The sequence below is a fragment of the Hylaeus anthracinus genome, unplaced genomic scaffold (assembly GCF_026225885.1).
Source record: "Hylaeus anthracinus isolate JK02 unplaced genomic scaffold, UHH_iyHylAnth1.0_haploid 2, whole genome shotgun sequence".
Classification (NCBI taxonomy): Eukaryota; Metazoa; Arthropoda; class Insecta; order Hymenoptera; family Colletidae; genus Hylaeus; species Hylaeus anthracinus.
Window position 1 is genome coordinate 613,442 of NW_026534838.1, and position 22,538 is coordinate 635,979.

At 34.1% G+C, this 22,538-nt stretch overlaps 1 protein-coding gene across 2 annotated transcripts in view; it reads left to right on the forward strand.

Annotated features, from left to right (window-relative positions):
• The window catches only part of LOC128892957 (uncharacterized), a 628,453-nt gene that overhangs the window by 59,975 nt on the left and 545,940 nt on the right, over positions 1 to 22,538 (forward strand). The window contains exon 2 of one of the 2 annotated variants that reach the window (XM_054153641.1): positions 16,796 to 16,908. The exons of the other annotated variant lie outside the window; for it this stretch is intronic. The gene's annotated coding sequence lies outside the window, so the exon portion shown is untranslated. The remainder of the gene's footprint in view (positions 1 to 16,795; positions 16,909 to 22,538) is intronic. 2 annotated transcript variants of the gene reach the window in all.

Genomic DNA, 22,538 nt, shown 5'->3' on the forward strand with positions numbered 1-22,538 from the left:
CTGTATATTTATTCATAAAATCATACATATTATGTATTTCAATTAATTGATTACAATTATATTAAATACGGGCGCGCGCGCGTGTGTGTATGTGTGTCACTGCGTGAAGCGGACAATGGGCGAGCGCGATTATATTATTTAGACTAACATAAGCTATCGATTTAAAAGAATCGAAAGCCGACAGCGGCGTCCACAAAGAAGGTAGCGAAAATTGCGTCGCGTCGGCGTCGTTTTGAATCAGTTCAGTTTTTGCGAGAACCATTGAGTCGAGACTGTGTAATTTTTCCTATCCTTTCTTTTTTATTTTCTCCAATAAACATATTTTAACATATATCCTTATTCCTTCCCTACATTATTTCCTACACATATAATTTAAATTTATCAATAAATATAGATAGATAGATAATAATAAATGAATATTAAATAAAAATAGTTACTTAAATACCTCACCAATCCTGTTCTGAAGATAAAATGTTAAAGACAATAAATTCGGTTATAATTCATGATTCTCGACAACGTTATAAAATAAATACCACGGCAAACGTTAGATTATGTTCTCATAGAAATGTTTACAAGTATTCAACATGTCAAAGTGGAAAAGTATTGCGACTAACCCCGGTTGGCAATACTTTAATTATTGTCTACATTCTGAATTGGTTTTAATTGTATAATTTTTAATTGTATAATTCAAATAGTGTCGCGATTGAAACTAAAATAATTCGAAGCTCGCGAGCCATGAAGACAATGGGAGGAATAACGTGACACTGATTCCGATAGCGAATACTTTATGCATTGATCTACGACCAGCCACTGGACGAACGTCGATAAATAATAATGGGCACTCCGGGTGCTATCCATAAATCCTAGTGTCTTGAATTATGTGTATCAGTGTATCATGACGTTCGCGTAGCTAACAATGCCGGCTTTCATAAGAGCCTCGTCTGCCTCGACACGGTTAACGATTACTGTCCAACTTCTGTGTAAAACAGCTACGCAAGGTGACTGAAGTTTTAATGAATTCTTACACAGACCCACCCACGTAATATTTCCAATATCGCCGAGTAAATTGGCGAGAACGCTTCCGCTCGCAATTGTTATTACTTTACAATCTATTCGTTTACGAGGGTCACTTTGTACGTGCAAATAATAGGGCTTCGGAATTAATAAATACGATTGAATGTCTGTGTGTTTGTGATCCATTTATAACTGCTGTTATTCTGATAAAATCCAGGTGAAATTTGTTTTCAGTTGCTCTTTATGGTCCAATAGGAAGTTTATGCTACTTCATTTCTAGAGATACTAACTGTAATTTTAGGAGACTACATTTGGTTAATATCAGAGAAACGGAACAAGACAAACAGGAACAGAAGACAAAGCAAAGGCCAAAATTATTTCTAATCGAAATGAATTAAATAAACGTTGGAATAAAATTGGAATTTTTGCACCTTTATTTAATTGTTCATAGATCCGGTATTTATCCATAGATTTTCTTCAACGAAAGCTTGTTTTCTTCGTAAAAGTGCAATCTATACGTAAACAATAAGAAACTGGACATAATTTCACAGTTTCTATTTTTGCATGACAATGGAAGAAATTTTTGTGTTCTATTTTAGCCGAAATATCGAACTTAAGCTATTGAACCGATTGGAAAACAATGTTAGAAACAAATTGTTAAAATTCGATTACCTTTAATATGGCATCTTGCGCGACCCAATCGGATGTTTCTAACTCGATGTATGGTCTAAAATGTGAAGGTATGTTAGAAAAAAATCGAAAAGAAATTCAAAAATTCGTATAAAAAACCTATCCATAGAAACATTTTTTAAATGCGATTTTCCAGTTTGGCAGGCCAAAATATATAAGAACAAAATTGTGCCATTGAATGTACATTTTTTTTTTATTTTTAAACTAGTGTAATTGGTATAGTTAATGTGTCATTTGAAAATTTTTATAGAATTGTTTTGGTGGATTATATAGGCGTCCATATTGAATGAAAACGACCCATGAAATTGAAAATAAAAATGTATTTTTGATATTGTAGAAACTATTAGAAAAGCAAAATGTAACAAACTTCTACATTTTTAAACAACCAATTGAATTGTGCAAATGGCTTTCCAACTAAGCACTGCTTTCATAGGGGCTGTAAATTATTATATGTATATATATGTAATAGAAGTATTAAAAATTCATAGAATTATTAAATATAAAATTGAAAGTCTGTGTGTTTGTGATCAATGTATAACTGCTGTTATTCTAGTCAAATCCAGAAGAAATTTGTTTTCATTTGTTATTTATTGTTCAATAAAAAGTTCATGCTACTTCATCTGTGGAGATACTAGCTGTAATGATTGTTGTATTTAATATATCATTCGAAGATTTTTGTAGAACTTTTTAGGTTGATTGACCCATAAACTTAAAAATACCAATTTTCGATATTTTGGAAACTATTAGAAAAAAATTGTGGCAAACTTTTTATTTGTAACAAATATTTGGAACCTACCCAAAGCTATTCCTCGTGGTTTAATTTTCCTTCATACACACGATATTGCAAAGTAAAATTCACGTTTTGCAACTATTCGTATTTATAGTTCATTACGACAAAGAAGAACTTGCATTTCAAGAACTCGGGAGCCCTACGGTGTGATCGACAGCGTATAAACGAGTTTTTAAATAGACGTCAATCAATCATAGTCATTGAAACGACGCTGATAGGAAATTCCGTTTACCCTCTACTTTCATGACATCACACTTTAGTAGGAGGGGCTGGTGACACGTTTGTAACGTAAATTTATGTCGCATGTTTTCGAGTATTTTGTGAAAATAAAATAATAAGCCAATGAAGTGTTCGACACTTTACTCGATTTTATGGTTAATTTATACGAAACGTTGCGAAATGTACATCGTCTACGTTAAGAGCTCCCATCTCGAATAAATACTCCCAATGTTATACGTACGTACATTTACGACATAATCCAGAATTATTTTCTAAAACGAAGATCCTGTACCGTAATCTAAATATTTATAAACAATAATGAAATTATAGTGTGTTAATCTTCACACATAAAAAGAAGAATACTGCCTTTCCTGTTATTTTTATAAATATATATAGATGTATTCAAGTTAACATATATCTACAGTCAGTTCCATAAATATTCGTATTCTTTATGTCAGTTGAAGAAAGTCGAAATTAAATGACAGCTTTTACGTTCCCAAATAATTGTAACATAATAAATACATATATATTTGTAATGAAGGACTTGTTTGGAAACATCAAACCTATCCTTTAATTTAGACAAATATCTTCGATAGATATAGAGGCTACGAATACTTATGAGACTGACAGTATACAGCGTGGCGCAGAGTTAGTATAAGAACCAGAAATGGGAGGTAGCTGAGACAGTTCTGAACAACAATTTCCTTTGCAAAAATGTCGTAGGTATAGTACGTAAAACAGATTACGCACCTTTATAAAATGAAGGAACAAGCAAATAATATGATGCATCTATATTGATCTATATATGGATAATAATGTGTAGATATATTAAAATTGTGGAAGAGATGTCTGTTATCCAGGCAGTGGCGAGCAGAAAATAAATATGACCTTTTCACAAATAGCAAGATTCAGCCGCAGGATGACGAATAATTGATGTTACGATATCTTGTAGTGCGGTAATATATTATACGTCTCTGAGCGATGTGCTGGTGCAGCTGTTTTAATCGCAGACGACATTAACTTTCCATTGTGATGAATTATTGAAATGCAGACGGAGTGAATACCGCTGGCGTTATCTAAAACACGCTCCTCCATTTGTGGAATGACAAATGTGAAAATTCGACTTTATTCGTGACTCTTTTTTTAAAAAATTCATAAATCTCAATATATATTTCAGGCAGATTTCTTGTTATTAAAATAACATTCGTTTCCCAAGAATTCCTCTACTGTGTATAGAGCATTCCATGCCAAATCGGATTGTTTAAAAAATTTTGGTTTTTGGTTTTTTTGAATTTGGATTATTCACAAAATAATCGTTCATGTAAAATTTTTAAAAGAACCCGAAAATAAATAAAATCGTTTGTTATAATTGCTCATTAATAGAATTAACTTTTACTTACTGAAATCATTTACTTATCGAAATCAATTTATAATAAGTACAAAAAAAAAAGTATAGTGTCAAAAATCGGTACTGATAATAATTTATAGCGAAAAAAAACTTTTTAATTTTTAAAAATCTAGAAAAAATAGTAATTTTGGAAGGCCCGCTACCGTACCGGACTTAGAAGTTGTAGGATGAATAAAAGTTTGAAACAGAAAATTTTCTAGAAAATTGAAGGATACACACAGTTTTAAAAACACGATTAAAAACTTAAAATTCACAAATCTCGATTAAAAACACTCTAAATATCTTTTTTGTATTTTTTTATATAAAGGTTACCTAGAAATGAAAATTTTGAAAAAAAAAACAATTGAATTTCGATCATCGTTAAGAAAGTTATGATCGGTTGTTTGATCGGTTGTCGAAAAAAAGAACGGTTGTTTTTAATATTCCATATTTTTTGAACCAGTAATCAAAAATATCTCAAAACTTCCTAGGAAACCTCTTTTGAGGGGTACTAAAAAATAACAAAAAATTAAGAAAATCAAAAACAAAAATTGTTGAAACTGTCCGATTTGACGTGGAATTCTTTTCCAAGAATATTTATTGAAGCGATAAAAAGATTTTGTTTACATTGAAGTACGTTAATGTATTGTATAAGCATTCAACTAGAAAATCATTTTTTATTTTTTCATTTTTTATAATAATGGCGAATTGGCAGGAGATTTCGCAGAACGTTCCAAAAATAAATCGTTTTGCAGTGGACATAATAACTCAAACCAGATTCAATTTAGAAAGGTGAAACAAAATTAAGTAGTTTCCTTAGTCCTAAAGCTAATGAAATACATAGATGTTATTAAAAACATGCATTTTTAATAAAATGGCGTTGTTCTAAAATAAAACATACTAATTCAGCCTAAAATTATAGTACTTGAAGTTACATAAAAATTACAAATATTAATATGATAAGAAAATTTTACGTATTTCACCAGAAAGACATAAACCTCAAACGAAAAAAAATTCGATCTTTTGAAACGATCAAAGTGGTGTGACCCCTTAAAATCACATGAATATTAATATTACTGTTTCTGGTATCTATTTAGAAAAAGTATAATTACATTTATTACGTGGGAATTTCGAGAAACTTCGAGAGACAAATTGAAACATGTCAGACTGTCTGGAAGTTCCGAGCTACTTTGTTAGAACGTAATAAAAAGTATCCGGCGAGATAGAACAAACGGGAGAGAAATCAGAAGTGGCAGTATTAAAGAAATTTGCAACAACGATACACCTGGGATCGCGTGACGCGGGCACTCTTATCACACGAAAATTAAGCGAACTATGCAAATAACAACATCGCAGGCTAAAAGCTAACCGAGAGTTGAGGGAATACGAGATCTGCCAGATCCGGTGCTCTAACCCACTTCTCCGTGTTAAGGAAAAATAATTTCTCCTGGGTCCCCGGGACCAAGTCGGGGTTGAAACTATGAATGGAAAGAAACATAGCACGTGTACGGGTTTCTGAATTACATCGGCACGAATCCCGGAATTATTTTTGTGGGCTACGATGACCCACCAAAGGCCAGGCCGATAGCGGGAAATATTTTCCGCAAAAAACTATGTAACGTAAAAAGTTGAACATTTCGAGTAAAAGTTTCGCGAGCCATTCCGTGTGTACATAATCATACATTCGAATTTCAACTTTCCGCGTAACATAGTTTTCACATTAAAAAAAATATTCACGGAAATTAGCCTGTTTTTCGAGAGGTCATGGGAGTCGTGTGCCTTAAAACAATTGCGCAACGGAAACGGGCTATTTCCTACCTAAGCGGTTGTTAGCGTGAAATGTTTCAGAGCGTATTTGTAAACGTCGCTGCCTTTTGCGAAAAGAGCCTCGGCGTAACTGGGCAACGGTAAGGAACGGCAATTAGCGAGTAGCCTAATGGGAGAAAGGTGGAAGCGATGGGGGAGACCGAGGGGAAACAAAAGGAAACCAGAATGGGAGAAGAAGATGAGAATGAGAAGACAGAACGGCGTTGTGCAATTACCAGGCAAGTATAATGTATTGCGTGAGTTTTTTAACGGAATACACGTTAAATTGTATTGGAAACAATAAGTATGTTGACGAACGTGACAACTGTATTTTTGCTTATGTTTAGAGGAAGAAGCGGGAGAAAATAGCTAGTTTTTCTATCAGGTTCATAAATAGAAATTGAGATAATGAGATGAAATGATTAATAAAGAAAAAAGGTTGATAGTTAATAAACTCTAATTTGCTTGATTGTATAAATATCTGGTAGTGTGTATATTAATTACTTGTTAAAGAAATCGAGATTATATTTATTACAGTTTTTCTTCATAAATTTGGGATGCAGGACTTATTCGAGAATGTACTCAAATATTTCCATGATGAAATTTGATGGTAGTATGGGCCAATTTAAATATACAGGGTCTTCTAGGATTAGTATAATAATTGGAACTGGAGGGTAGCTGAGACGATTCTGAACTACAATTTCCTTTGCAAAAATGTCGAGTGGTGCTTCGTTTTTGAATTATTAATGGACTCTCTGTCAGAAGCCCTTTCGTTTGGGTACCATGAAGCCATATCCAAATATATTTACAAAGAGGTTGAGAGTCACTGGGAAACTTTACCATTGGACTGGTAGCGAAGAACCTTTTCGTGTGAATACCATGAAGCCATACCAAATAAAACATTTTAGCTGAGACGATTCTGAACCACAATTTCCTTTGCAAAAATGTCGGATGATGCTTCGTTTTTGAATTATTGACGAAAAACTATCGACCAATCACAGCGCGCGCTCCTCGAACGCTGTGATAATTTCAAATCAACGATTTCTTTCAAATTTATGGCTCTCCAAATTAATACTTAGAAGTCTCTCTCTACGTAGTCATCGTGACAAAATTTTTTCCTCTTTCTCTAAATAGTAACAAAAGAATAAGTACTCTACCCTATTTTTTATACATTATTTTTGGCACAAATGGACTCCTTTAGAAAAGCGTCCCTTATATTACGAGCTCCAGCTCATCCCCAAACACTTAACTCTTTCAGACCTGAATTACTTTCTTTCCTTGTAATGTAATTTAACGTTTAGGATTAACTTGGACTGAAATTTGTATGGAAAAATAAAAGTGTGTCTTTGACATCAAGTCAAAATATGTCCCGCAGTTTTCGTGCGTTCTTGCAAGAATTGCTTAGCAGTCAAACGGTTAAGGGCATTCACCCTAAACGATAGTGTCGGTAATTTTTAAATGTTGCGGCCTCAATTGTCGATGCCATGTCTGAAAGTGTTAACGAATAACACTTCGATATAAGCTTCAAGTATAAATAACTCATCTTCACGATTGCACAAGACAAAACTATTACGAACTTTCTATTTCTTTCTCGTTCTATTAAAATAAAATCGTCTCAAAAATTCAAACATCAAAAATTTCAAATTCAGACTTTCTATTTCTTTCTTGTTCTGTTAAAATAAAATCGCTTCAAAAATTCAACGCGAAATTTCGCTAAAAGCCTACTTGGTCATAATTTGCATAATCTATTTTCCAGGCACCGAGGGGTGTTAGCTAGACGTTTTCTGGAGAACTGTGGCCGTCGACAAGTTTTCCATCGATCGCGTCTTGAAACGACAGCGCGCGCTTTTTTCCATTTGGATTCTTTGTGAGCACATTCGCTTCATCGACAGAAATGTTTCCCCGGGAAGATCCCGTGAAAGTCGGTTCACGTTTAAGGGTCATTCGAAGGGATAATCCGGGTCAGAAGACTCCGCCATCGGTGAAATTATCTATTCCGAAGTTCCAGGGGATTATCCGAGAGGGCGGGTTAACATCGAAATTAAGGAAACGGCTTCTAGCAACGTGGCATGATGAATCGTACAGGCCATCGATATATCCTGCGGAATATTTGTCAGACTTACGAGTAATTGCCGAAACTCCAACGTTCAACGGAGCATTAATCATGTTTCCAGACGCATTTTCGCCGGATCATAAACTTATCGCTATGGGTCACGTGCGAGTAGTTCCATGTTCTGGGCTATTCTTTTAGTATCAGTGACTGTAGCGCTATCCCTTGGGTGATTTGTCGCGATTAACGTACGAGTATCCGGGAATAGTGAGGTTTTGGTATTCTCTTCTGCCGTTTGTCGAGGTGTAGAATAATAAATTATACTATACGTACAAAACATCGCATCTAATTCTTACATCCTAAATATCGGGTGTTTTTTGTGATGAGAAACAATGTCAGAGGAAAGACGTCTGCCAAGCTAGCCCCTCCACTTAAGAGGGTATTATCGTCTAGAAGTTTGTTTTTTCAGTAATTTTTAGGAATTCATTTTGCGAAAACTATCAAACCTACAGTACCACGGTTTTTATGCATAATAAAACACATTTCAACTAACAACACAAATTTTTATGAAATACTTCATTGAAATCTATACAAGTTATGCGCTGTTATGCAGGTTGTGGCGTAAGACGCTCGTTCAATCGAGCGCACAGGCTGTGGCGGTTCTATGTAGTTGTCTGAGACTGAAAAACAAATTTTTTTTTCAATTTATATGAATGTAGTTACCGTCTGAACTAGAATTAAGTAAGTACTAACTTTTTTATCGGAATCGCAGCTATCTGAAAATTATGGTTTAATTTTCCCGGAAAATTGTCAACTAAAATACGAGGGCAGGACTAAAATATTCAAGCTATCGGTATAATTCTAGTTCAGAAGATAGGTGATGGTGCTCTCGAAATGTGTGTAAAACCAGAAGTCAGTCGGTCCAATAGTTTTTGAGAAAAACGTGCGACCGACTTGAAAAATGTCGTTTCGAGAAAAACGCGTTTAAAGTTTGCTATATATTTAGCACTAATATTAGTGAACACCCTTTAAGCCTCTGTAACTATGAGAGATCTACGAATTTCAAATTAATATTTTAGAGACACTTTCTCAAAACCCCAAATGATAAGAAAATGCAAAAAAAAATCGAATTTTTGAAGTTTCTAGATGATAATACCCCCTTCAATAATATTTAAGGAAAAAATTGTATAATAATGCAGTATTTATGCGCTCTTCAAATCCGTAAGAAAGAAATGTTGCGCTCGCTCCGTTTAATGCAAAAAAATTTATTTAAATGGGCTGCATTGCGACTTGTATTGGGTGTCTTTCCATTACTCACTGTTTTTACTTAAATTGGCGTTCATAAGCATTCATGGTGGTATTGTCTACTTTAACTGGTTTTAACCAGTTGGAAATTAAAGAGAAAAATACAAATTAAATACTATTAATTAAAAATAAAGGTGGATCCTTTTGACACGTTGAGTAAAAGTGTTCAGTACGACTTGTATGGCATGTCTGATCATACTATAGTATGTCCTCCTTCAAATCAAACAAAGTTTTTTCTCTGACATACTTTTTTATTACAAAAAACCACGCGAGATATTTAAGATGTGAGAGACAGATGGAACAGCCTGTATAAGCATGCTTTGCTCTTCCAATTAAAAGAACTCACCTTTATTTTTAATTAATAGTACTTCATTTGTATTTTCCTTTGTAATTTCCAACTGGTTAAAACCAGTTAAAGTAGAAAACACCACCATCAATTCTTATGAACCCCAATTTAAGTAGAAACAGCGAGTAATGGTCAGACACGTAATACAAGTCGTACTAAACACTTTTAAAATTCATTTCCTTGGGAACTAAGCCTCACACAAAAAAATGTTATTCTACATTTTCGACAGATCTTTTTGTGTATAATAATCTATGATTAATCATTCGTTACTAAATATTGCCGTAATCGAAAGGAAAATGTTTATTAACGTACCTTTGAGCTATGTGAACTTCGCACCCGACTTTTCAAAAATTAATTTTTTTTTATAGAAAACGATAGTATTTCATTTGTACCTGATTGTACCTCCAATAATTTCGTTTGTACCTCGACCAATTAATAATTCAAAAAATTCAAAAATGGTCAGAACCCGACATCGAGATTTTTTAAATCGGTTCTTCCCGACTCTTTAGAATCGTTTGTACCCGCCGGAAACGTTTTTCTTCTCGTTTGTACCTCAATAGTTTAAATTTTATAGCAATTGTTGATCCGCGTAAGAGTGAAGTTCGTTAATTTTCAACTATTGAGGTACAAACGAAAAGAACGATTCTCAAGAATCGGGAAAAAACAGATTTGAAATATTTTGAAAATTAACGAACTTCACTCTTACGCGGATCAACAATTGCTTGTAAAATTTAAACTATTGAGGTACAAATGAAACGAAAAGTGGTACAAACGTGTACAAACGATTCTAAAGAATCGGGAAAAACCGATTTTAAACATCTTGATGTCGGGTGCTGACCATTTTTTGAATTTTTTTGAATTATTAATTGGTCGAGGTACAAACGAAACGCTATCGTTTTATGTAAAAAAAAATTAATTTTTGAAAAGTCGGGTGCCAAGTTCACACAGCTGTACCTTTGTAAAAGTAGATCGTCCGTTAAGTAAATATTTAATTAGTAGGAGGGCTGAGTAGTCAACAATTAAACCTCTTTAATAAACCAACGTGAGTCCGGTTAATACTATATTAGAAACTAGTGACCCCGTTTTTAACAAATACGACATTCAGCCAGCCGATAATTACCTATATCAAGAGTTTATCGACCAATCACGCGCAATTTGCTGTTTGGTACGCCATTACCTTTGCTGTTTCGTGTGTATCATAATTTGTACGGGCACATATATACGTATTGCTTTTATTTTCGTGTTGCAGAACAATTTACAATTTTGTTTAACAAATGACATTACTGTTTCTCATGAGCAATTTGTTTTTATAATTCAACGTGGTATTCGACAAACCTGACGGTAAATTAATTTCTATATAATATTCCGATATTTGTGATTTCATTTGGAAGAATAAATTGTTTTCTACACGAGAACTGTTTCCAATTTATAAAATTGATTTTGGGAATAAAGTCCCAAAAGAGCGTTGAAATGTATGTAATAACTAAACTTTTAATTGTTATTATTTTTAAATGATACCATATTCTAGAGGAAAGGTAAAAAGTTTCAGAAAGTTAAAAATAAATAAATAAGTGCTATAATGGTGTACATGTGTGAATTTGCCTTTTGGTCAGCTATAAGATTCCAAAAATGAAAATATTCCATCCCATTTAAGCAAAATGTCAATGATCTTAAAATCTCTTAAAAAAATGAGCTTGAGAAAAAAATAGTCCCACCACTATATGCTTCCCTTTAATCAGTTCCAATTTAAACGCTCCACTAGTATATTCCATACCATTTGATTCATTAAACAAAATTCTAAAGTCTTTTCTAGAAACCACTTTACGCGCATATTAATCATTCCGTGAAGTGAACATTAATTTTTCCGCTTATTTCGTCGTTTTGCGAAAGAAAATATACAAATGCTCCATACACGTATCTCGAAGGAAATGCCGCAGTAGATTTCTTAAGATGTAATTCCGAGCATTAGCGTCACGTACACTTGCAGATGTAATTTTCTTCCGCGGAACGCGAACGTGATGAAAATACGCTTTTGATTATTCGCCAGGATTCACTGGGAAGCCTTTCCACGGAGTGCGTCTGACAGAAAATGGATCGTTGCCCAGTATGGCAATTACATTTTCATGATTTGACCCGATACAAACTCGCATGTTCACGCAGTTAACATAAATTCACGATGAAACGAAACGAACGCGTATCTTATCGATCTAATCTGACGGTAAATTCCGGATCTTCTATTCCGTTAAATAAACTTCAATTAGTTTAATCCCCGTGAGAAGTAACTTCATGGTCTGTGAATAAAGTTTCAAACGTGACGCCTCGCTTAAACCAGTTAGACGCGCGGAATCCTCTCTGAAGCGTTCCTTATGGGGAATTTAATAAAATTCTCTCTGACACTTCTGTTGCAGCTAAATTCGAAAAAGAAATATTAGAGTCTCGTTACGCAAACTTTTGTCGTGCATTTCACGGGAGAACGATGTCAGGACGTTACACGAGCATTTAGATATGTAAACTTTTAGCTTGACAAGTAATATAACATAGGATTTTGGACGATTTTTTGGGTAGTTTTAAAGATTTGATAATGAGATAATGGAGACAATATTTGGGCTATTTACTAAATTATTCATAATCAATAGACTGCGGATCATTATGCATTTATAGGAAATTTAAATGTGCAAGAAGCTACAAAATGCAAACAATATGTAAGAATATAAAAAAGATTGAAAGTAACGTTCATGTTACAATATTTCCAGAATAAAATAAATTCCTATTTAGGTTCAATTTTTGTAGGCACGTTCGTGAAGATTTCATTTTGTGTAGATCCGCAGTCTAATAATCAATCTTTATGGTACTAAAGTAAAAGGTGTTCTTATAGAGTGCTTACTTTCAACTTTTTGGAGTGTTTAGAGTGTTTAAAATCTCTCCTTACATGTTTATCTTGGATATGCCTTTATTTCATTCATGGTACTCAAACGAAAGGGTTCTTTGCTAAAAGTACAATGGTAAAGTTTCGCAGTGACTCTCAACCTTTTCGCAATTGTTCTATTTGGTATGGCTTCATGGTACTCAAACAAACAGGTTCTTCGCTAAGAGTCCAATGGTAAAGTTTCGCAGTGACTCTCAACTTTTCCGAAAATTGTCACTTTGTGTATAAACATTCACTTTGTGTATTCATTATACTTAAACGAAAGAGGTTTTTACAAAGAGTTTTTTTGTAAAGTTTTACAGTGGTTCTCAATGGTTCTCAATAAACCTTTCATTACCAAGAAAGAACGACGAAAAGTTACGTTTTTATCCCCGTGGCGTTACCAGATGGCCAAAAACCAAATGGATGTCAATGGCAGCAGCCAACGGGGTAACCAATAAAACACACGTGGCGATAAATCGCGCGTGGTCGCATGGGCGTCGTCAAATGGGCAATAATGGGTGCCCCGTGGCCAAGCAGGCAGTCCTGGTGTCGGGTACAGGGAAGGGTTACTTTCAGGTTCAGGGCTCGAATGCGGTTGGTCAGTCGTCCGGAAGCAGTCGTGTACTGGACCAACTGGTTCATCTATCACACGTCGTTCTGACCTGCGCCATTCGTAGAGCTCTTGCAAAAGTGGACACTATGGACACTACTTGTTTATTGCTGGTGTTATTAAAGTCAAAGCCAGGTGAAAGAAAGAAATTTTAAGGAAGATTCTGGGCTTCTTTGCTTCATCCATTCCTTCGTGGTGGTTCAAATTTCAAGAGGCATTGAGGGTAGTGTATTAGTAAAAGTTTCACAGTGGTTCTCAAGTTTTGATAGCGAGAAATTTTAGACGAGTACTAGCGTACATTTTACTTGTGATTTTGATTTTAGGTACAGCTTGATGGTACTTCAAACGAAAGGAATTCTCGAGGAGTATCCATTTACAAAGTTCGCAGTGACTCTCAACCTTTTCGTGATTGTTCTACTTGTGTATAGCTCCATGGTACTCAAACGAAAAGGTTCTTCAGTTAGAGTCCAATGGTAAAGTTTCACCGTGAGTCTCGCCCTTCTCGTAAATTTTGAATATAAATACATCCCCGTGGTAGATATAAAGAATCTCTGTCCTACAGGGTGGGTCAAGTAAGTTCAACAACCTGTACTTTCGTTACCACTATATTTAGAGTAAAACGTCAAAGGAAAAATATGAATGATTCAAAGTGTACTATATTTCTTCGACCATGTTCTTTTTTGTAGAAGTTTAATGATGCATGTGTAATCGATAGTTGTATTGTTTCTTTAAATATAAACGCATATATCGTTTTACCTAAATTATAAATGTACTGATAACGAAGTTACAGCTTGTTACACTCACTTGGTCCATCCCATACATTACCTCATGTTGGTTTTACGGATAAGTTAGATGCAATCAAATTTACGTTAATAATTGAAGAATCTAAAAGAGTCGTGGACAACCTCATAGTAGTCAATTAGAGAGATCACGATGGATTGAGGAAGATGAAGATAGAGGAGGCATGACGTGACAGAAAGAGAATTTGAAGTCGTTAGCAGGCAACACGACGGAATTTAGGTATAGGGTGTTTAAAACGAAAGAACTGGAGACTTTTTATCTGGTCAAATGGATGGATAGTGACTGAGTTGATAGTAGGAAAGATTGAAGACACCTTATCTAAAACGAAAGGCGAGTCAGCAATAAGGAAGGAGGATTTAGAAGGATTTAACTGAAAGACATGTGAGGAAGACAAATTTGGAATCCATGTGATATGGAGTTCTGGAATATTGGAGATCATGTTGGCAAAGATTGTTCTAACTTAATCAATACTGCTTTGAAAATACATATTTAACTTTATTGACTGGTAATCCTCTAATAAGGACCAAGGTGTGAAATTTCCCTTAAAAGAAATTGTAAGCTTTTATATCATTGAATATATTTAAAAAATTGTAAAATATACCAAAAAAGTTTTTATTCAATTAAAGTGTTGTTTCTAATATTCGATAACCTGATAGAGAATAATTTTCGAAGAAAGGTAGAAGAATGGAATTAGTTTCTTCTGAAAAATCATGATTAACTCATTTTATTATAGGATATCAAGAGCTGTAAATCTTTGAATGGAGCTTTTCCACGATTTTAGGGTTGCTTTTATTCATAGGGCATTAAAAATGTTGCCGCAGACTACTTTCTCTGTTAGATTTCGCTTCTTGTTTAGAGAAGTACCGGTAAAGTACGGAATGGAACGACTATTCCCCGAGGCAATATTACCCAGCGTAACAGAGAAAATGTGTATTTATCACCCTGTAAAGAAACTTGAGTAACATGTTGATTTTTTCAGCAGAAAACACGGTGCTTTTTGCAAACCGAATGGAGCTTCGCCTAATTTGGAAGCTTGGCCTCTGTAGCGTGTTAAATAATTCACGTCAATTTCGAGATGAGGGGAATTTTAAATAATAGAAATCGCTTTGAAAGATAAGCTTGAATATCCATAGTCTTTTAGGTAATGGCTGGGCTTCTTCTATAAATTCCTTTAAAGTTTATATTTACGTTCCAATGAAAGGAATCCAATCAGGCATTTTTTTTTTTTTTAAATAATTTTCCATGAGCAGAGACATGCCACGAATATTCCAATCAACTTCCAGTTTTTTGATTTTTAATATTTGTAACAAAATGTGAAAACATTCCATTTGCAGCTCTTTATCTGTCCCGTTGCTTTTTCTATATTCATCGTTTTCCTAGTTTTTGGAATATTCCACGCTGAGAATTAAAAATTTTTAATTAAAAATAGAATGGTTCCTGATTACCGATGTCCGGCAAAATTTAAATTGTTTTCAACCGACTTCGAAAAGGAGGAGCTTACTCAATTCGACATGTACATTTTTTACTTTTTTTTTGTATTTTTATTAATTGTACATTGTACATGTATTTTTATTAATTGTACATTTTCCACAGTAAACACAATGTGTTTACATAGTAATCAAAAGTATAAATTTCTTCAATCCCATTTATACTCATTTATACTTTCCATTTATGTCCGTTTATTAAAACTCGATTAAATTCCGTATTAATTATCCAATGGTCTCTTTTTCGCCGAACTATTCAATTTACGAGTTTAACATTTTTTTTCCGCGATGTTAATCTCGTGTCATAGACAAACAGGTAATTCCTTCATTTCTAGTGACATTATCTCTTTCCCGATAAACCGTATCCGATGAAACGTCGATGAGAACCGTCTCATCGCATCATATCAATCGATAATGTCCTATTGCACAGAATAAAGAGATTTCTCATCAATAAAACATTCCCCATGTTCCATCTGTTATCTATTTGAGAAGCAGCTTATTCCACGTGTGCAACATCTGTATTAGTTTAATATTGAAACGAAGCGTCAAAACTAATTCCCTCGTTTTATGGATCCTGATTCGAACATTGTAATATTGATTCCTAGATTACTATTTGATCGTGGTGCTATCAATATTTCAAAACACAATTCCTTCTTGAATTATGCTTTGTGGCTGAAATGGACTCTTTATTATAAAGGACTCCTGCTTCATTTGAATTTAAATTTTCTCAATGCTTTCATTACGATTAGTTAAATGGATTTCGAAATTTTCTGTTTTAATTTGCAATCTATTTAAAATTTTAATTAACTTCTAATAGCAATATATTTAAAATAAAATGCATTTTCGTAAAATGTAAATTTGTAGTCCATACGGTCATGTGTTAATTTACAAATTTTCTCTATTTTAGAATGTACCACCAAGTATTACAGAAAATATGTGAAATATTTTATAAAATAAATGAAAATAAATTAAACTGGTAATTTCAAAATAAAGCTATTTTCAACAATCTGCAAAGAGTATACTATTTTTAAATGCTATTAGAAGAATATTTCTTAACAAATATCTTATTTTCCTAGTTCCACGTGGTTCCACGGGACAATCAAAAATAAAATAAAGTATTGCGGTGGCGCTTCCTATTCTCATCGCTAGAGGAACACCGCGCGTACTGCATTTCTCACAAGTAAAAGGTCCCGTGTAATATTATATATGAGCCATTCCGACCGACTTCTAAACATTCCAACGTCATCCTTCTTCCTCTCTATCGCTCTCCCTTCACAGAAGAGCCTCCAACAGTATAATACACTATAAAATAATAGTTTTATTTTTATTAAAAATAAAATACTGGGAATACTATTTTCGTAAAGAACATTTAAATTCTGTTGCAGGACTCTATCTGTAGTGAGGATAATCGAAAGTGTTTCGAGTGCTCCGCATATGTGGAAACGTAGATGTGACAGTCCTGACACCAGGGTCGATTGAAGTTTGGATTGAATTTAAGGTAAGGCTTGCTGTATTCTAATTGCCACGTATAATTGACGTAAAAGTTGCAACAAGGTTATTCCATCGTGCAACGGTGTCCAGTGTGTAACATCACATAGCTACGAGAGGGGGTGGGTAGCTTTCATGCTTCGTTATCTCCAAATCGAATATCGATGAAACGTCACTTTCTCGAATTTTTGGGAAATGTCCCCAAGCAAACTTTGTAAATATGAAACGGGTTAACCCATTCACTGCTAACTACGAGTTGTCTCGTTGTTCGAATTGATTGCAGTTACTCAAGGGATAAATTTATAGCCTTTTGAGTCACGATTGCAAAAAAGGATCGTCAATTTTCTTTTTAAAACAACAAATTTATTATCACTTTTATCGAAATAATAACCTAAATCAGACATCTGTATTAAATCTTGGCTCATAAGGCAACAAAACGTTTTCTGACAGTAAATGGAGTAAGTGATATTGCGATTTTATTGAGCATTCTTTTTTTGTCGTTCGAGATCTGCTGAATGGACGAAGGAATTTTTTTCAATGAAAATTGCTATTTTATTAACACTTTGGACTCGAATATCTCTTTTTGGGAGACATATCGTAAGCCTAACAAAATTTGTTAATGATTATGTAGAACAAATTTATGCTGGGACAAATTTAAAAAAAATGCTTTTCCTTGATGTTTTTTTATTGAATAATAAAATATGTCTGTCAGCGTGGCGACACTTTCAATTATGTTTGAATTACGTGTACTTTATTTAAAATATACAATTAAACATGTTCAATATATAATATATAATACATCATAGCATATATGGAATATATTAAAAAACAAAATTCTGAAATCTTTTTGAAAGATCCTGTATGTTTGTAGTGGTGTCAATGCTACAAGAAAGGTATAAGAATTTATAATCACGTCTAATAAACCAATAAAAATGACACGATCATTTTCACAGTGAAACTATCGTCATTTTAGAGAAGATACACATTTCGAAGAATCTTTCGTCCATTCAGCAGGAATAAATTTTTGTTTGTTTTATCAAAGTGCTAAATCCAATCTAGTCATAGCCATGCAGAAATGTAATAATCGTTTCTTTTCTTACATACCTATTACACAAAATGCACCTATAAACTATTTATTCGTAACTGTATAATAATTACATTTTTCTATAAAAAAAATTCCTCAAGCCCTTCCAATTATCATTAGGCCTTTCCAAAATACTCGCTATGATTAGTTTAATAAATTAGTATCTAATTTTTGGAATTTGCAATCTGTTTAAAATATTTGCCTATCAAACAAAAAAAATACACAGTTGTCCTCTTATTCAAGATTAAATAAAGTGGATCAGTTCATCCCTCTTTCTGCCATCTTCGTTAACAAAGTACTTGGTCTACAATCACATTTACAATAATTTTTAAGTACAGCTATTCCACTTCTGACTTCTAAATAATCACATACATTATAAGCGCGACATATCCTGGACAGCTTTAACGCGTCTAAAATTGACAAATGAATTCCAAGCGAATTGTCAGCGGCGAGCCACACTCGCCGCACGAACATTTGTGCTGCGCTAACTGAAAGACAAATTAATCGTCTATTTTCGTGCCAATTTATCATTCGCGAAGACAATGGTGTGCTCGCGAGGAGACGTCGGTGTAGTATTCAAAATCACTTTTATTGTACCTTTGATGTGGCATGTAAGAGGAGCGTTCCATTCTAAATTTCCAGAACAAAATCAGACCGTAACCGTGGGAAGCGAATGGCTCAGTGGTTCTCAAACTTCATCTTCCAGTGAATACACTCGATGAAGGAAAGCATTTGGCACACCTGCCACCAGTGGAATTAAATTATTCCTTATACAGGGTGGCTACGTATAAGTTCGGACATAGGCAGGGTGTCCATTCTACAACAAATTTCCAACACAAAATTACTCTTATACATTTTATTTGTGTCACCTTATTTTCGAGTATTTTCACTTTTAATTTTTTTTCTGCGTTTTCGACTTGACACTCTATAAAAGGCCATAACTTCACCAAATTATAGTGCAAAATTAAAACTATGTACACCATTCGAAAGAGCGTTAAATTTTCCATTTCTCTGATGCAAGACCAAAATTTATTAAGTGGATTTAACAAGTGAAAAATTAAATTAAGCTTTACATTGTGACAAATTAATAAATTTTGGTTTTGCATCAGGGAGATGGGAAATTTAATGCTCTTTCGAATGATATACATAGTTTTAAGTTTGAACACAGAACAAAAATTAAAATTGATAATACTTGAGAATAAGGCGACACAAAAAAAATATCGAACAGTAATTTTTTGTTGAAAATTTGTTGTAGAATTGACACCCTGGGTATGTCCAAATTTATACATAGACACCCTGAATAGTTTGAAATAGGACGATTGGAGAAATTGTTATCCATGTTTCAAAGATTGTTATTTTATTTAATACGTTGTTTACTGAAAAAATGTATGAAGATCACATTTGACATTTCAGTACCTCATTAAATAATGCAATTTTAATTATGTCTGCTGTTAATAGTAAAAATAGATATGTTTTGTTGTGAAAATTGTGAATTGAAAGTGAGAATAATTCTATTGTACATTGTTTATAATACATAAAGTCCAGTTTCCTGAAACCTGGATTTTAAAATTTCAAGAATCTCGGAATCATTAGTTTCACTTTCGAATCGAACAGTATCTCGTGCTGTTAATTGGTCGATCGGTCACCCTTTGCAGGTGAAGTTTATTCGTAACGATCGCTCGTGTCCTCCTCTGGTCTCAACCCATTTCATTCTAACACCTAAAGTGGGTCGTCGTGGGGTTAATGACTCATTAACATAGCTGGTAATGATAGATGTGCAATACTGCAAGCAGCACGTTATGCTTGTAACGCGGAAGGAGTGCTAATTAACCCGTTGACTACAAACGATTTCTGTTGGAAATTCGAAGAGAATAATTTTCGAAAAATATTACCTTATGGAAAATGACAAAACATAACTTTCTTATGTTTGTAGTTCATTCGTCAGACGTTTATTTCCAAAAATAAAAATTAAAAACTTGAAAATCCTTTTTCCTGAAATTCAATTATATTTTAAAATATAAATTGCTGCAACTTGGCCAAGTGTTATCGAAAAGTACTATACGTACATCAGCATTGATAATAATTTCCCAGATAGCACCGGACGTCCCATGGACGTACAGAAAACGTTCTGGGAATATCCAGCACCGGACGTCCCATGAACGTACAGACAACGTACAGAAAACGTTCTGGGAATGTTCAGCACCGGACGTTCCATGAACGTACATAAGACGTTCCTGTTCCTGTGCTATCTGAGTATACAATCATTATTTAATATTTGCAACAGAATATTTTTTTCCGTAGATGTAATACATATTTATCTAATATTCGCAAAAGAATATATATTTGAACATGTAAAACAAAATGTTTATTCAATATTAGGAATACAATATTTTTTGTACATATGAGATGTGATATGTATGTAATATTTGGAACTATTCAGAATTACCTAGTAAATTGATTCTTCTACACAGTCGTGGATAAACCGTCGTACCGTGTAGAGGTGTATAACAACAAGTCTCGGTCGCGTGTAATACATAGTGTGATCGTGTTAGTGAGGGCTAACAGTGACTGTGTATCTCAGTGCTAGTTGCTCACGTCGAGGGATTCCGTGTACATATACACGGAATCATCACAAATACAATGCCTTCAGAAAAGGATAACCAGCAATCTGCGGAAACCTCTGAGTACAGAGGTCTCTTATCCTCCAACGAACCAAAAAATAACACAAATAGAAACAATACTGAGCCAAATAGATCTTACGCAAATGCCACAAAATCCAAATCTCTCCCATCCAAAGACCAAGCAATAATACTACAGGCAGCAGACGGTATCACTATAAAAGAATACGCAATTGCAATTGGAAAAATCACAGGACCTAAAGCAATTAGATATATCTCTAAAATATCAAACGGTAGAATTTGCATATATTTGGATAAAAAAGAAACTGTCAACTACGTAACCACAAACCACAAATCGATAACAATAAACGATAACAAAATAGAAATTAGACCACTACTAACACGGCACAGCGCATTATTTTGTCGAACGTCTCACCAACCATACCAAATGCAGAAATAGAATATGTATTTAAAAAAAATAACATCCGACTTTGTTTCAAAATATCTGTCTTAAAAGCAGGAATGACAGACCCAGAATACTCGCACATCTTGAGCTTCAGACGACAAGTTTACGTAGATCCCGATGATGCAAAAAGGATACCAGAATCCTTTTTATTAACCATAGAAAATACTCCATACCGAATTTTCGCCACCTCTGACAAACTAAATTGCTTCCTATGCAAAGAAGAAGGACATATTGCCAAAGACTGTCCTCATATGACAGAAGTAATACGAAATCCCGTGACAGTTGATTCCCAAATCATAACACCGCCGATACATGAAAACATTATGGAAACAGTCGACTTACCATCAGAGATACTATCCGTGCCACAAACAAAGTCCCCAATAATCAAAACAGGAATTAAAAGACAACTTTCACTATCTTTAAACGAAACAGGACCAAGCTATGAAATTATAAAAGATAATACTTTCAAACAACATCGACAACCATAACAGCTAAAAATACCCCTACTGGAAAGAAAAAATTAATACGGCCTGAATCGTTAAATTATTACAAAGAAAATCTAGAAAAAACACTTCAACCAGCAAAACACGTTATTGAACATCCCAACAGCAAACATGTCCTAAACTACGAACAACTGAGAAGTTTCCTCGAAAATGTATTCGGATCATCCCATCCAATTGAAATATCAAAAGATTATACGGAAAACACTCCTGCTCTAATACATATGTTAAAGGAAATCTACCCATATCGGAAAGAACGAAGCATAAAAAACAGAATTAGCCGACTCCAAAAAAAACTATCCAGCCAAACAACTACATCAAGCACAAATTGGTCATCTGACACAGACACAGATACCACATAAATTAGCAAACAAAATAATTCAACATGAAAACAATAATACAGTGGAACCTAAACGGATACTATGCTCACTACGAACTACAAATTATAATCAGGCAACACACTCCAGACATTCTATGCATACAAGAAACAAAGTTTAAAAAAAACCATCAGCCTACCCTGAACCACTACACTTTCTTTGCCAAAAACAGAGAAAGAGGAAACCACGCAAACGGAGCTGTAGCCATCGCAATATCAGACAAATTCACATCTGCAGCGTGTACATACCAAACAGCTGCACTTTAGAATTAGAAGACCTGGAAAAACTAATAGAAAAAATTCCAAGCCCCCTATTATTAGCGGGGGACTTCAACAGCCACCACTCCCTCTGGGCTTCATCCAAGATTGATAATCGAGGAAAAATAATCGAGAAATTACTAGAAAATCCGAATATCATACTACAGGCAGCCCAACTCATTTCAACATAAGCAATGGATCACAAAGTGCAATAGATCTAACTATATGCAGCACAAAACTTGCACAACAAATGGAATGGAAAACTCTAAACGACTTGCATGATAGTGACCATTACCCCATCAAGATATTGTATGAAGACAATTACGCCTCACCTAAAT